Below are 15,419 nucleotides of genomic sequence, written 5' to 3'. Positions count from 1 at the left end.
GTGATAGTTCCTCCATTGGGTTAACTGTCCTTGTGGGACAGTATGCTGCACCTGGGAAATGCAGCATGATAGTGAAATTATTTTGCTATTTAAATGGTGACAAGTACTACTAGTTTTTTACCTCTGTTTCCCTGCATGTTTCAGTAATGACCGCTCAAAATAAAGTCTATGTCCTAAACCTTTCCTTGTAGTTAGGTATGACCATAATAATAATCCTCTCCCCCCATCCACTGAAATATGTATGCAACTTCCAGGTAAGTATTGTGTGTGACTTTAAAAGGCAAGCCAACCCTTCTTGCTCCTCCATATTTTTCACTGGCTGGAATGAAGATTTGATGTCTAGTGCTCCAACAGATCTCACACCATGAGGTGAAGTCACATCATGAGAAAGAATAAAAAGAATCTTGACCCCTGACACCACTGAACCATCACATGACTTCAGATCTGCCCACTTATAGTCTTACATGTCATTTAAGTCACTGTTTATATTTTATTTGTGTGGTAGGGGTGGGAATTATAGGCACTCAACCTTAATTTTAACTGACTCAATACCATGCTACAGATGAAATATATAAGTAGCTTCTATGCACCAGGTCAGTCTCTGCTTTTAAAAAGGGGAGAGGGTTTAATATCATGTAGTTTATTTCATAGAAAAATGATACCAAAAAACCATGAAGAAAATAAGAACAGAAATGAATAAATGATAAGAAAATATTTTAACAGAGTGAAAGGAGGAATTTAAAATTCCTCTAGTTGATGCTTTTGAACTGTGGTGTTGGAGAAGACTCTTGAGAGTCCCTTGGACTGCAAGGAGATCAAACCAGTCCATCCTAAAGGAGATCAGTCCTGGGTGTTCATTGGAAAGACTGATGTTGAAGCTGAAGCTCCAATACTTTGGCCACCTGATGAGAAGAGCTGACTCATTTGAAAAGACCCTGATGCTGGGAAAGATTGAGGGCAGGAGAAGGGGACGACAGAGGATGAGACGGTTGGATGGCATCACCGACTCAACAGACATGGATCTGGGTGGACTCCAGGAGCTGGTGATGGACAGGGAGGCCTGGCGTGCTGTGGTTCATGGGGTCACAAAGAGTCAGACACAACTGAGCTACTGAACTGAAATGAACTGAGATTGGAGAAGTGAGTGAAGAATATGAAGGTAAATAATTTTCAAACAAATGCAATAGCTCTTATTCATTCATTTATCTATCTAATTATTCAGCAGGGATTTATCAAGTGTTTGTGTCCATAGCCATGTTAATCAGAGTTTTCCTACAGTGACTGAACTGAACTGAACTGAATGATTCATTTATTTGACATTCCTTGATAGTTCACTTTGTCACTTCATATATACATTAAGTTTTTTAATTCTTATAGTACTTCTGTGAGAATGATTTTACTGTTCAGGAACCTGCAAGTTCATGAACTTAAGCAGCTTTTCCAAAACCACTCAGCTAAAATTGGACAAACAAGGTTTGAGCCATGATCTGTGTGATTCTAAGGTCTGTGCTATGTATCAAGGATTTGTCCCTCCTTCTAAGGAGTTCTCATTCTGGCACAGGAGACTGAGCACCTACACATTAATAGAATGTAAACACTGACGTAATAAAGAGCAAACTATTTACTGCTGGACAGAATGATTGATTCTCCCTAATGGGAGAATGCCTTCATGAAGGGAAGGCATAAGTGAGGTTCACAAAAGAATTAACAATGAAGCTAAAACTTTAAGAAATGTAAGAATTCACCAGGCATAAAATGAGAGACTGAAAGTTCTGAGCAAAAGGAAGAGAATGTGCAGAGGTAAAGAGGTATGAAAGAGCATGACTCTTCAGACTACCTCCATGGGTTTCCAGCAAAAGGTTTCCTGTGAGAAGCAATAAGGGGAAGTGGTGCAGAAATTCGGGGACGGGAGGTTCAAGGAAGGAGAGGCTGATGACATCTGTGACCAGGAAAAGATTAGTCAGGATGAAGGCAGAGGAAAGGTCATTACATTGATGATAAAGAAACCTTATTAAAGAGCTTCAGAAGTGGGAGACTGAAGCAGAAATAGGTGAAAGTAGAGACTGAACCACTCCAGTACTCTTGCCTGGAAAATCCCATGGATGGAGGAGCCTGGTGGGCTGCAGTCCATGGGGTCGCTGGGAGTCGGACACGACTGAGCGACTTCACTTTCATTTTTCACTTTCATGCATTGGAGAAGAAAATGGCAACCCACTCCAGTGTTCTTGCCTGGAGAATCCCAGGGACAGGGGAGCCTGGTGAGCTGCCGTCCATGGGATCGCACAGAGTCGGACACGACTAAAGCGACTTAGCAGCAGCAGCAGCAGCAAAGGGAATAGATGAGTATCTATACTCTATAGATAACACTGTAATAGTGTTCAGTAGGTAGAAACTGCTAGATAATTTTTATACATGAATATTAGAGTGTTGTAATTTCAAAAAAGAAAATAGTTCTTTATTTCACCGTTTGGCTATCCTCTTTCTTACAACAGATCATTCCATTCAATTCTATTCTTTAAAACAATCATTCTGTAGGAAATCATGAGATGGGATGTATCTTATAAAGTTCATATGAATAAACTTATCAATATAGCAATGTTGAAAAGAACATAGTTATATTTAAAATTACAGAGATCTAAAGTATAAGACATTACTTTATGTTAATGAAAACAGGCATTTAAATATTTCAAAGTAATGCTTTTGTATTATTTAAAGTTACAAATGCAGCTTAGGAAGATTAGCAAGGAAAGGAAAAGGTACAGAAGGGCAGGAAGATGTGACTGAAATCAAACAGCAGCTCTTGAAATGTGGCATGGGGGACTGACCCAGGAGTTGGGTGGCAGAGATTTGCCATCCTACAAGCGTATGTGAATGATGGAGCCATGGAGAAATGCCAGGAGCAGAACGGCTGGAGGTTGAGATTTTGCAGAATTTGACCCAGTTGTGTCTACCTGATGCTTCAGTAAAAATTTAGGCTAGGCTCCAGGGGGAGTAGCAGCAGTAGCATCACTACGAAAAGAAGAGGTTGTCTATTTGAGATCCTGAGAGCGGCTAAAATCTTAGGTCGGAGACAAGTAGTAATAGTTTACATATATTTAGCAAAATATTTTATTCCTTAAAATGGCCATTCGTTGGTAGATAACAGAAAAGTTAAGATACTAATGAAAGAAAATGGAAAAGTGGTGTCCAGACATTTTAATGTTGAAACATGGAGAGTTCTCAGATGGGTGGGAAGTAGTATTGTGTACTATGGAGTGCTGGCACTGAGATAAAGTATCTGCTTGGGACTTAGGCCTCATTGTTGTGAACATAGGAAACATTCTATGACTCAGTTTCTTCCTCTTTAAACAGCACTTGTAATAGTGCTATATCTTGGGTTATTGCAATAATTAAATACATGTAAGGCACAAAATAAATTTAGTTATTTTTTACTTCAGGTATTTTTGTGTGGATAGCTGAGTAAAATATTTTAAACTAGAAATGAACCTAAGCCAGAAGGATAAATATGGAACTCATGTCACTTCATCTATCCAAGTGGAAGAATTATGAATAAATAGGATAGAGAATGGGATGTGGGCAGTTAGAAAAATATAGGAGTGTAGAAATTCAAGATGATACTAATATAAACCAGAGAAGAGGCCAGATGTGCACCCAAAAATAAGTTCTAAAGAAAAATCAAACTGTAAGAAAAGAACACTAGAGGCAACCCCCCACAACCTACCCAGGGAATGAAGGGCAAGTTGGTAAAGGTGATGGCCTTGCAGTCAGTAATTTTAACTGGATATTAAAAAGGTATGGATTTAACACTCTTAGAAGGGACAGATTTCTCTAGTACTTAAAAGGCAGTAAAGAATATTAACAGTTCTGGGGTTGAGAAGTAGAAATGGGAGTTTTAGGTGAAAGAATGGATCTAAATTCAGAAGGCCCCATAAAATGGAAAATATTGTCCAAAGGATTAGCTTTAAAGAAAAATAGAATCTACAATCAAAAGACTCCTTTTTACTTTGGTGGCTACTGCCAAGTGTGAACCTGATATTCAATGGGATTATACAGAAGAGATGGAGAGACAAAACAGGGAGGAGAGGCAGTGAGTACAGAGCCAACTGGGCAATATGTTTACCACACTTTGCCTACATGTCCAAAACTGGTGGAGACAATAAAAGTAACTTCTGCCCTCATGTCATGTTTATAAAAGGGGTTTGTCTAGTTCCTAATAGAATGCTCAGGACAGATTAAACCCTTAATAAATATTTGTTGAATGATTAAACAACTTAACATTTGCCATATGCCCCATCTCAGTTAAGTAGAGAAGAAAAGACAGGAGATTATTGCAGGGCTGCTGTTTTTTCTCTAAAGGACAATGAAGAAAAAAAACAAAACGGAAAAAAAAAAGTTCAGAAAATAAAAAGAAGTTCAAGACATGACATTTTTAAAAAGCAATCAAACTGCCTCTAAACCAGCAGTTATCTAAGTGCAGTATGAAATTCTTGGGAGTCCCCAAGACCTTTTTAGGGAGTCACTGAAAAACATCTCAAAACAATGTTTGTAATATTATCAAAGATATTATTTTCCTTTTTTATTGCATAGACATTTTCAGTGATGCTGTTAAACAGTGGTGGATAAAACTGTTAGTACCCTAGACTTAATTAACTCAGTGACATCATACTGTACTAGTTAGTGGAAAATAGCTACAAACTCACTGTTAATGAGTTTGTCCATTATATAAATTGATAGACAGATAGATAGGTACTTAGGGCAAATGAATGAATGAGCAAACAAAGGTAAAAAATCCAGTTTCACTTAAATATATCCTGATAAAGCAGTGTGTATGTGAGTTACTCAGTCATGTCCAACTCTCTGTAACCCCAAAGACTATAGCCCACCAGACTGCTCTGTCCATGGAATTTCTCAGGCAAGAATACTGGAGTCGGTTTTCATTTCCTTCTCCAGGGGATCTTCCCGACCCTGGGATTGAACCTCCTGCATTACAAACAGATCTTTACTGTCTGAGCCACTATGAAGCAGTAAAAAAATACAAATGCTATTGCATAAAGCACCTGTGTTATGGTTTAAGATACAAGCTGAACTAGCTTGTGTTTTCATCACACATGTTTACTTGGAAGAATGACTGACCAAAAAAAGAAAAAAAAAAAAAAACGGTAATTCAGATTTCAGTATCTGACAAACATTTTCTCAAAATCAAAGGACATAAATTTGTCACTTAAAGGAAAACAAATCATGTCATTTGTTAACTTACATAAAATTCAGAATTTTGAAGCAAAATTAGAACTTCGAAAAACTTCTGCTATGCTAAACTTGACAGGTGCCGATACTTTAATGGCTTTTGGATGAAATCAATGGTAATGTTAATAAACATGATGTTTTGATATTATATAATGAAATATATCAACATTTGGGAAATCTGTATAACTCAGTGAGCCAGTATTTTCCAAATAGCAAGTACATTTTATAAAATAATTAATGGGTAAGTGTGTATTCAAAGGGAACACTAGACCTACAGATTTTAATTTGAAAGAGCAAAAAGTTCATTGATATATTTCAAGATTCCACATTACAACTAGCATTTGAGAAATTCCCATTTGTTAAGGACAGAGTAGAATCAAAGAAAAATATCCACAAGTATCTGGAAAAGCTACTGAAATACTCCTTCCTTTTCTGATTCTATATCTGTGTGAGGCTAGATTTTCCTCAAATATTTCAACATAAAATACTAAAACCAGTTGAATGCTTACTCTTCCAATTAGGTAAACATAAAATAGACTTTATAAGTATAAAACAGTATCTTCTTAAGAAAGAAGATGTCAACAGATATAACTCATGCAGACAATAGCTTTGTGGGACCCTTGCAAAATTTTTAAGTGCAAAGGATCCCTAATTCAAACAAGTTTGAGAACCACTTCTCTAATCTATGTAACTGCCAACCAAGGAGAATCTGTAACTGTACCTGTTCTGTTGATGGTTGGCTTTATGAAGCTTTGCTTTATCTGATGTCATAGTCAGTTTATGATTTGTTTATAATCTCTTCAGATTTGGATTTCTTATACAGACTTTCACCTTTCCTAAACATATGCCCTAGAAGTCTCCCTCTACTAGATTTCTCGCTGCCCTTACACATGATATTAGCTCTCAAAAGTAGTTTTTTGACTCTTGGCCTTGTCTTCAGTTTGCCCTTTATCCATAAATCAAAACTGCTTCTAGATGCTCCTCTAGCATAGCACAGAAGTTAATACTTCTCAACACCTACCCACATGTCTGTTACCTACAAGATAATGTGTAATTTGACTTAGATAGCTGAGTAGGACTTGCAATTTAATGATATTTTATTGTCTTCCCAAATTTTAGCATCATTTCTAAATTATGACCAATATGAGTACATAGAGTTTTCCTTATTAAGCATAGGGAGCTTCCTCATATACAATTAAGATATCTGAGATCAGCATCCAGCAAATACAAATTGTTCATATGAATGATCCAAGTAACTTCTATATTATGTAAAATGCTACTTCCTGGGATTTTTGGACCCTTTTATTCAACCATAAGAATTGCAGGTGTGCCACCTTCTCTCTGTGATCAATATGCCTCAAATCTTTTATTGTCACAAGTACTATAAGCCCTTTTAAGTAAAACAAATAACCTGTGGGCAAGCAGGGTAAGATCATTTGTCCAGCAGGGTCAACCTGCTAAAGCCTGTTATTAATAATCCCTAGAAAAATTCTGGGCTTCATCATTATAATGAGTTTACAAGCATAACGTGACACAGCCTTCTTAACAATGCAAGCATGATATTTAGTGAAAGGACCCCTAGGTTTTCCTTAGGAGTTTCTGTAAAGTTACAAACGTAGCAATTGCTTCTCCAGAAGCATTTCATTAGTGCCAGCTAAGGAGCTTTATTCATATTACTGCAGCCCTGCCTACTTGCACTTTGACTTCTTTCTTTACAGTCCTTAGCTTGTATAAAGAAAAGAGGATAAAAGGAAAACAAAATTAAAGATGACATTCTTATGCATTTCCTCAAGAGGAAAACTCATAGCTGTCAAACTTGCTAAAGGAAAAATTTTAAGCTATATATATATGTGTGTGTTTGTTTGAGTACCATATTATGTAACTGATAAAGTACAAAAATGAAGTGAGAACTACAAATGTTTCCCTTTGGGCTAACTTCTGGTTTCACTTGACCTATACTGCCATAGAGAAAATCTTAGGAAATGAGGCATCCAAATGCAGCTTATTTACAATGCTGCACCTATTTATACAGGAAAATGGTGCATCTGGAATGCTACCTTTTTTTGTAGATAAACATATTATTTAATACTTAAGTGCTTATAAACTAATACTCATCCTAAATGTAGAGTATATTGTGATGAGTCCTGTGATCTGAAAATAAAACAATCTAATAATATCAGATACAAACTGAAAAACCTAAATAGCTCACCAAATGAGCTCCTATTCTCTTCTTCTGCATGTGTGAGATTACAGCTGTAGCAAGATAACACAGGTCATCAGCTATCTCATTATTTCTGAAAAATACATGTTGCTTGTTGAAAAAATATATATTTGACACTATCTTAAAATGCACAATTTATGCATTTTAAAATACAGGTGAGTACATTTCTGATGGGAAATTTTCAGTTGGCTTTAATTCAGCAAAGTTTACCTGACAATTCTAGTGGAGCTGCTGCTGCTGCTGCTGCTGCTGCTGCTGCTGAGTCGCTTTAGTCGTGTCCGACTCTGTGCAACCCCATAGATGGCAGCCCACCAGGCTTCCCGTCCCTGGGATTCTCCAGGCAAGAACACTGGAGTGGGTTGCCATTTCCTTCTCCAATGCATAAAAGTGAAAAGTGCAAGTGAAGTCGCTCAGTCATGTCCGACTCTAGCGACCCCATGGACTGCAGCCTACCAGGCTCCTCCATCCATGGGGTTTTCTAGGCAAAAGTACTGGAGTGGGGTGCCATTGCTTTCTCCGTCTAGTGGGGCAGAATTTTGCAATTAACTTATTCCATTATGTGGGAAAAGCAATTATTAAGTAGAGCTCAGATTAATGAGGAGAGGAATTGGTAAGAAGATTACAAGCTGACCATATGTCAACCCATATAAAGCATCCATACTCTACTTGATTATATATGAACAGACCTTGGAAAATCAGGCTGAGTTGGGAAACCAGTTGTATTGAAGCTTCAGTTTTGTTTCCTATTTGGATTGGTTATGAAGGAAAAAATTTGAGGACCTATAGTGAATAAAAGTAACCCATTTATATCACTCAATTAGAGAAGCAAAGAGAAACAAAAATATTACTTTGTTTTTCAAATACAGGAATGATACAGTGGGAGAAGCAGATTTTTCAAACATTTATTTAAACTACTTCCTTAATTTTCATTAGAAGAGATACTCCTTATGAGGTTGCATACGGTTTTCATATCCATTATTTTGCTTTGTAGAATGAAATAAGCGATGACATAACTCAAAGGAGTTGCTCACTGAAGGCTTTTAGTGTATACAACCCCTTAAGAAAAAAAAATTAAACATATCAAAATAGTTTCTCTCTAAATAACATTTTTGTCTCTATTACTTTTAGGAAGAATTAGTATCACTCACTTTCATAAAGACTGTTCCAGCTGAAATCTGGGAATAAGTGAGGACTTAGCCAACCCCCTTAGGGTAGCACAAAAATGTGCCCCACCATGTGTATCACATGTGGCATGCATACACTGCCATAGGGTACAAATAAGGTCAAATTCCTGGAAACTCCCCAAGACTTACTGCCTTAGTATCTCTGAAATAGCAGCTGGGAATCTAAATTATTTGCAACCACATAGACTATTATTTGCATAGTAAAATTTGAAAACACTGTATTTTTCAGGAAATAATTTGCATCAATATAGAAGATCAGGAATTAATTATTGTCACAGGCAGCAACAGATTGATAGCACAAAAGCAATAATTTATAAAAGATAATTGAGTTTATTAAGGATTAAAGTGAAATAAAATCTATTCTTGCCTCCTTTGTCGAAGATAAGGTGTCCATAGGTGTGTGAATTTATCTCTGGGCTTTCTATTTTGTTCCATTGATCTATATTTCAGTCCCGGTGTCAGTACCATATTGTCTTGATGACTGTGGCTTTGTAGTAGAGCCTGAAGTCAGGCATGTTGATTCCTCCAGTTCCATTCTTCTTTCTCAAGATTACTTTGGCTATTCGAGGTTTTTTGTATTTCCATACAAATTTTGAAATTATTTGTTCTAGCTCTGAAAAATACCGTTGGTAGCTTGATAGGGACTGCATTGAATCTATAGATTGCTTTGGGTAGTCTACTCATTTTCACTATATTGATTCTTCCGATCCATGAACATGGTATATTTCTCCATCTATTAGTGTCCTCTTTGGTTTCTTTCACCAGTGTTTTATAGTTTTCTATATATAGGTCTTTTGTTTCTTTAGGTAGATATATTCCTAAGTATTTTATTCTTTTCGTTGCAATGGTGAATGGAATTGTTTCCTTAATTTCTCTATTTTCTCATTATTAGTGTATAGGAATGCAAGGAATTTCTGTGTGTTGATTTTATATCCTGCAACTTTACTATATTCATTGATTAGCTCTAGTAATTTTCTGGTGGAGTCTTTAGGGTTTTCTAGGTAGAGGATCATGTCATCTGCAAACAGTGAGAGTTTTACTTCTTTTCCAATTTGGATTCCTTTTATTTCTTTTTCTGCTCTGATTGCTATGGCCAAAACTTCCAAAACTATGTTGAATAATAGTGGTGAAAGTGGGCACCCTTGTCTTGTTCCTGACTTTAGGGGAAATGCTTTCAATTTTTCACCATTGAGGATAATGTTGGCTGTGGGTTTGTCATACTGCTGGGCATACACACCAAGGAAACCAGAATTGAAAGAGACACATGTACCCCAATGTTCATTGCAGCACTGTTTATAATAGTCAGAACATGGAAGCAACCTAGATGTCCATCAGCAGACAAATGGATAAGAAAGCTGTGGTACATATACACAAATGGAGTATTACTCAGCCATTAAAAAGAATACATTTGAATCTGTTCTAATAGGTGTACAAAACTGGAGCCTATTACACAGAGTGAAGTAAGCCAGAAAGAAAAACACCAATACGGTATACTAACACATATGTACGGAATTTAGAAAGATGGTAACGATAACCCTGTATGCGAGACAGCAAAAGAGGCACAGATGTATAGAACGGTCTTATGGACTCTGTGGGAGAGGGCGAGGATGGGATGATTTGGGAGAATGGCATCAAAACATGTATAATATCATATGTGAAATGAATCACCAGTCCAGGTTTGATGCATGATACAGGATGCTCAGGGCTGGTGCACTGGGATGACCCAGAGGTATGGTATGGGGAGGGAGGTGGGAGGGGGGTTCAGGATGGGGAACTTATGTACACCTGTGGCGGATTCATGTTGATGTATGGCAAAACCAATACAATATTGTAAAGTAAAAAAAAAAAAAAAAAAGTGATGAAAACCCAAATAAACTCAAAGATGGGATTGAAATAAATAAAATCTAGGTGTCCTGATTTTAAATTATTATTAACTAATTATACCTTCCTGACCCTATGCAGCATTCTCACAGCCTTCCTCCAGAGAGAGCTCCTTCAGATCTAATGCCAAGAATAACAGAACCTGATAATAACTGAGTATTTATAATCTATTCCCTACACCTTTCTAGTTTAGGCAAATGGCCACCTAGAAAAGGGAGAGAAGCTATTAGTTCCAAATACCTTAAGCTCCCCCCATTGCAGTCTAGGAAAGATGCTGAGCTACCTGATTATGTCATGGCTGTATTCCTGTCTGTAACATTTTCTTTAATGTATTCCTATTTGTAACATTTTCATTTTAGACTCTCAAAAAGTGGCATGAACACATTTCATGCATTAGGAGAAATATTAAACTGTAACAACCAAGAGAAAAATGTAAATCCCAGTTTCCTAAGGATTTTTACAGACTACAAATCTAATTCCCATTTATAAAGTGGATGCCAGCAATTTATGTATGAAATAATATATCCTTTTAAATTTTGTGCCTTTAATTTAGCTTCTTTTGCAAGTGTTCATAGCACTTAAATTCCATCACATTACTCAAAGATATATGTTTCCCTGGGACATTTTAAAACGGAAAAATCTCATGTAGAGCTTCAAATGGATCTAAATGCTAGAAGACTACTTTCTTGACTCTCAAATTAAACCATAATCCTGTTAACAATTGGTAAAAAAAAAAAAAAAAATGTTATTTGGTTTCAGAGTAATGTGTGTTTGTGGTCTGGGCGTATGTGTGCATACCTTGCTACAATCAATATTCTATCCTAAGAGACTTGAAACCTTTTAATCTTGTTTGATACTCCAAAAGTCATTTCTAATTCTACTTTATCTCCTTTTCTGTTTTGTTTGTGGATACCGTAGGAGGGTGAGAGATGAAGTTTCTTTATTCTTCCACAGCATCAAGGACTCTCAAAGCACACATTATGAAATAAGAACCAAAGTCTAAACATAACAACACAAGTTATGTTTGCCAAATTTGTAAATCAAGCTAAGATACCTCATTAAAATTATTGAAAGCATCAAAAAGCAACTCTTTAAGCATGCATCAGGAAATGCTAATGCTACACATGCTTGCTTGAAAGGCTCACAATCTTACTGCCATCGCCTTCCCAGACACACCAATTTAGATGCAGGGTGCCAGACAAGATAGACCATCCAGTCAATCAGTAGGAAAGAGTGACAATACAATGTCTCATTTCTGCTGCTGCTACCGGTACCTACAGACCTCATACCAAGCCTAGTCTATGTGGCTTTAAAAAATGTCCACAGTACTTTAAAGGGTAATAACAGAAGAAGCAGAAGTCTGAGGGTAGAGAAAAAGAACCAAAAAAGAGAAAGAAAAATAGAGGCGGGAAAGGTTCTTTCATAGAAACTGAAATCTCTAGCAGACACATCTTCCAATTACAAAATACCAGTGAAGGAGAATGACATTAATTTACCACCTGAAAATGGGCAAAAACAATTTTAATGTTTTGGAATAATGCTTTATGTCTAATAGAATGTGGACTTTAATGTGATTTCCTCCATGTTGAAATATCATCTTTAGAGTTATTTTTCCAAGGTTATGTGTGATGAGCAAAAATGCACATGGGGAATTTGTTCAGCCCTTTTATTTCAAGTTATAGCACATATGGGGAGAAAACATTTCAATTTAACATTCATTAGTCAAATGAATTGTTACCATTCTTCTTGACATGTATTCATGTTTAGGATTGTTTGATCTGCTAAAAGCTTAGAATACAACATACAGTACAGAGAACCTGTATCCATATTTCAAGGACAGAAGAAATTACCTCAAATGTGGACTATTATCATAAAAAAGATGTTTCAGATTTGCAAAAACATGTAGTACCTCCATCTGGTAAATGGTAACTACTAAAATATTTATAAATACCACAGCATAATTCACATGTCACACATGGTAGTGATATTCACTTTTCATGTCTCCCAATTAAAAGCTATTGTTTATGGTAAAACACACTGTAACACATTTGTGTATCTAACAGAAAAATAAATGATTTCCTTAATATCTCCTCAGGGATTACTCTCTCATCCTGCTGTGCAAATAATGTAAATATAATACTGAAGGAGGTAAAACACTATAGCTTACTGACATTCATTTATGTTTGTTTTCAATAACATAATAGAACAAATTGTTTCTAGATGAGCTTAGGCTCATAATTGCTGATCTTTATTTTTCTTTTAAACATTCTCTCACTAGAATGGCTGAATACTACGCAGAATTTAGATATCTTTCCTAGGAATAAAGTGTATAGATAAGCAATATACACAAAACAAACCATTGCCCATAAACAACTTGAATAAAGATTCTAATAATTTATGTGACTCAAACATATACCACACATTGTATAACCACAACTGGATTGCTGTTCATTTATAATGGAAAGTACATTTGAGTGTAGCTAAAAAGATCATGAGGCTAACTAGATACCCAGTCCAAGCCCCACTACTTTCACAGAATAGAGCATGTAAAGGCAAACCCATGGCATATTGGTGTACCAGATATCAGGAGTAGCTCTTAACTTACTTTCAGATTACAAAACAGGTGTTGAAACTTTCTTTGGTCATTTCTGACTCCACTGAAAATAAATTTAAATTTCTACTTGAATTTTTTTGTTTTTAACTTTTTTTACAAAGAAGGTCAAAGAAAAAATGTTTTTTAAAATGTACCTGAAGGGTACAGATATAGGGTAAGTTATGAAAGACTCTGACACTGAGAACAATCTTCTCTAAATCTTTTGAAGGCAGTCTAGTCTGTCGTCCATTGTAAAATTTCCTCAAGCAACCCTCCTTTGAAGATTTTCTTTTGAAGATGATTTTTCTTTGCTCTTCCTAAGATTTCTCATCTATTCCCCCCACATATTACATTATTATATCATATTCTTTGTTTTCACTGTAGGATTATATCGTACTACTTTCTGCACCATATAAAAATTCAACTAAGTCATTTAAGTTCCTTCATATGGCCTATTTTAAATTAATTCTTTCTGTCTGTTATTCAGTTCAGTTTAGTCACTCATTAGTGTCTGACTCTTTTCTGTCTGTTTATATACATCCTTAATCATGCCCAGGCTGCATGGCCCTCTTTCTCCTCAGCTTGCAAACATGCTCTAACATCTCCTATATTAAAACCCTTTTCTTTGATACTTTTGCCATAAAAGTTCTCTCTAAATTTTAAGAAACTATGGAAATATTTACTCTCTTTTGTTGCTATTGCATATCTATCCATGCAATATTGAGTAGCTACTATTTGCCATATACCATTCCAGCAGCTTTCAAATATGGTCTGAGGATCTCTCACATTCCTTATATACATCCAGGGTCTCATAGGAGGTTAAAACTACTTTCATGATAATACTAAGATGTTATTCGCCTTTTTCATTCTCATTTTCCCATGAATGCACAGCAGTTTCCCAAAGGCTGCATGTCTTTTAGCTCTGGTGGCTAATGAAAAGTGTGCTTATATATTTCTCAATTTTAAAATTTTTGAAGCTTAATTTTTCATATGGTTAAAAATCACTAGTTATCATCCACATACAACAGAAGCTGGCAAACATTTTCTTAAAAGGACAAGACAGTAAATAGTTTATACTCAGCAGGCCATATGACATCTGTCACATTACTCAACTCCGCCACTACAGAGAGAAAATAACCATGAACAATACAAAAATAAATAGGGTAGCTCTATTCAAATAATAACTTATTCACAAAAGCAAGAGATGGGCTGGATTTGGCCTGCAGGCCAAACTTTGTCAATCTCTTTGGTCTTTGGGTTCTCACTGTTTTTATTTTTATTTTTTTAATGTAAAAGGAGTTCTGAGATTTAAGAATTTAAAAACCACTGGAAAGCTCCTAAGGTCAAATTAACCCTTATGATGCCACACTTCAGGAGCTGCCTGAAGAGAAAGCTAGACACAGTGACATTTGGATCCCTGTTATACTGGTGACCAGTGAAGGATGGTATGAGGTCAGAAGAGGAACTACTGCATTCAATCCAGGAGTTGGGGTCTGGGTATTATCAAAGAATACATTATAAAGAAATAGTATCTATATTTTCCAGTATACAGTCAAGATGAAGACTGCCATTTTGGGTTATAGAGTTCTCTTTTCCTTACTACACATAAATCAAGGCATAAGGTTATATTTAGAAAACGTATGTGTATTTGTGTTTTAAGTAAAATAATCTGCCAAACCCAACCTCTTCTAGCTGAATTGTATATTATGCTAATTGTTAATTTTTAAGAATCTCAGATTGAGTGAAGTGCTTTTTTTTTTTACCATTTACCTGTTATTTTTTAAAGAAGTAATTTGCTAGTCCATTGTAAATTCTATTATGTTCTCTTCATTTATTACCTTAGAGATTCTAAAGGTGGACTATATCTTACTAGGTGGAATGTTTTACTTGGATTGATTAACTTGGCCTGAGTAGTCTCTGGACAGTTAGGATCTTTGATGTTAAATTCCAGTTCCTGACTTCTGTAAAAGGGCTAAAAACACTAAGAAGACTGAATTAGAGCTATTTTGTATCTGTATATACTCTTATCTTCACATATGAACACAGACATTTTTATGGATACAAATCCTATTTGAACAGGAAGGACTTTAATATTACCATAGTTTTATTAACTCTTGCTGGACTTTGATAGTAACATCCTTCAGAATGTTACCCTTAAGAATGCCAAGCTCTATAATGCATAGTTACCATCATGCTCTTATTATTTATTCATAATATTTATGCATTGTTTGAATTTTTAATCATCACCAATGTATCAATGCTTATTGTTTGCCTTGTTACCTTAATGTTAGTTTTC

At 35.8% G+C, this 15,419-nt stretch overlaps 1 protein-coding gene across 2 annotated transcripts in view; it reads right to left on the bottom strand.

Moving 5' to 3' along the window:
- GRID2 (glutamate ionotropic receptor delta type subunit 2) overlaps positions 1–15,419 on the bottom strand; it is a 1,632,436-nt gene that overhangs the window by 1,042,046 nt on the left and 574,971 nt on the right. The gene's annotated exons all lie outside the window — the stretch shown is intronic.

Source organism: Bos grunniens, chromosome 6 (genome assembly GCF_055505025.1).
Source record: "Bos grunniens cultivar Pamir isolate PY7600 chromosome 6, Bosgru_T2T1.0, whole genome shotgun sequence".
Taxonomy (NCBI): Eukaryota; Metazoa; Chordata; class Mammalia; order Artiodactyla; family Bovidae; genus Bos; species Bos grunniens.
The sequence above is the reverse complement of the archived record's forward strand: the minus strand, read 5'-3'. Positions and strand labels throughout refer to the sequence as shown.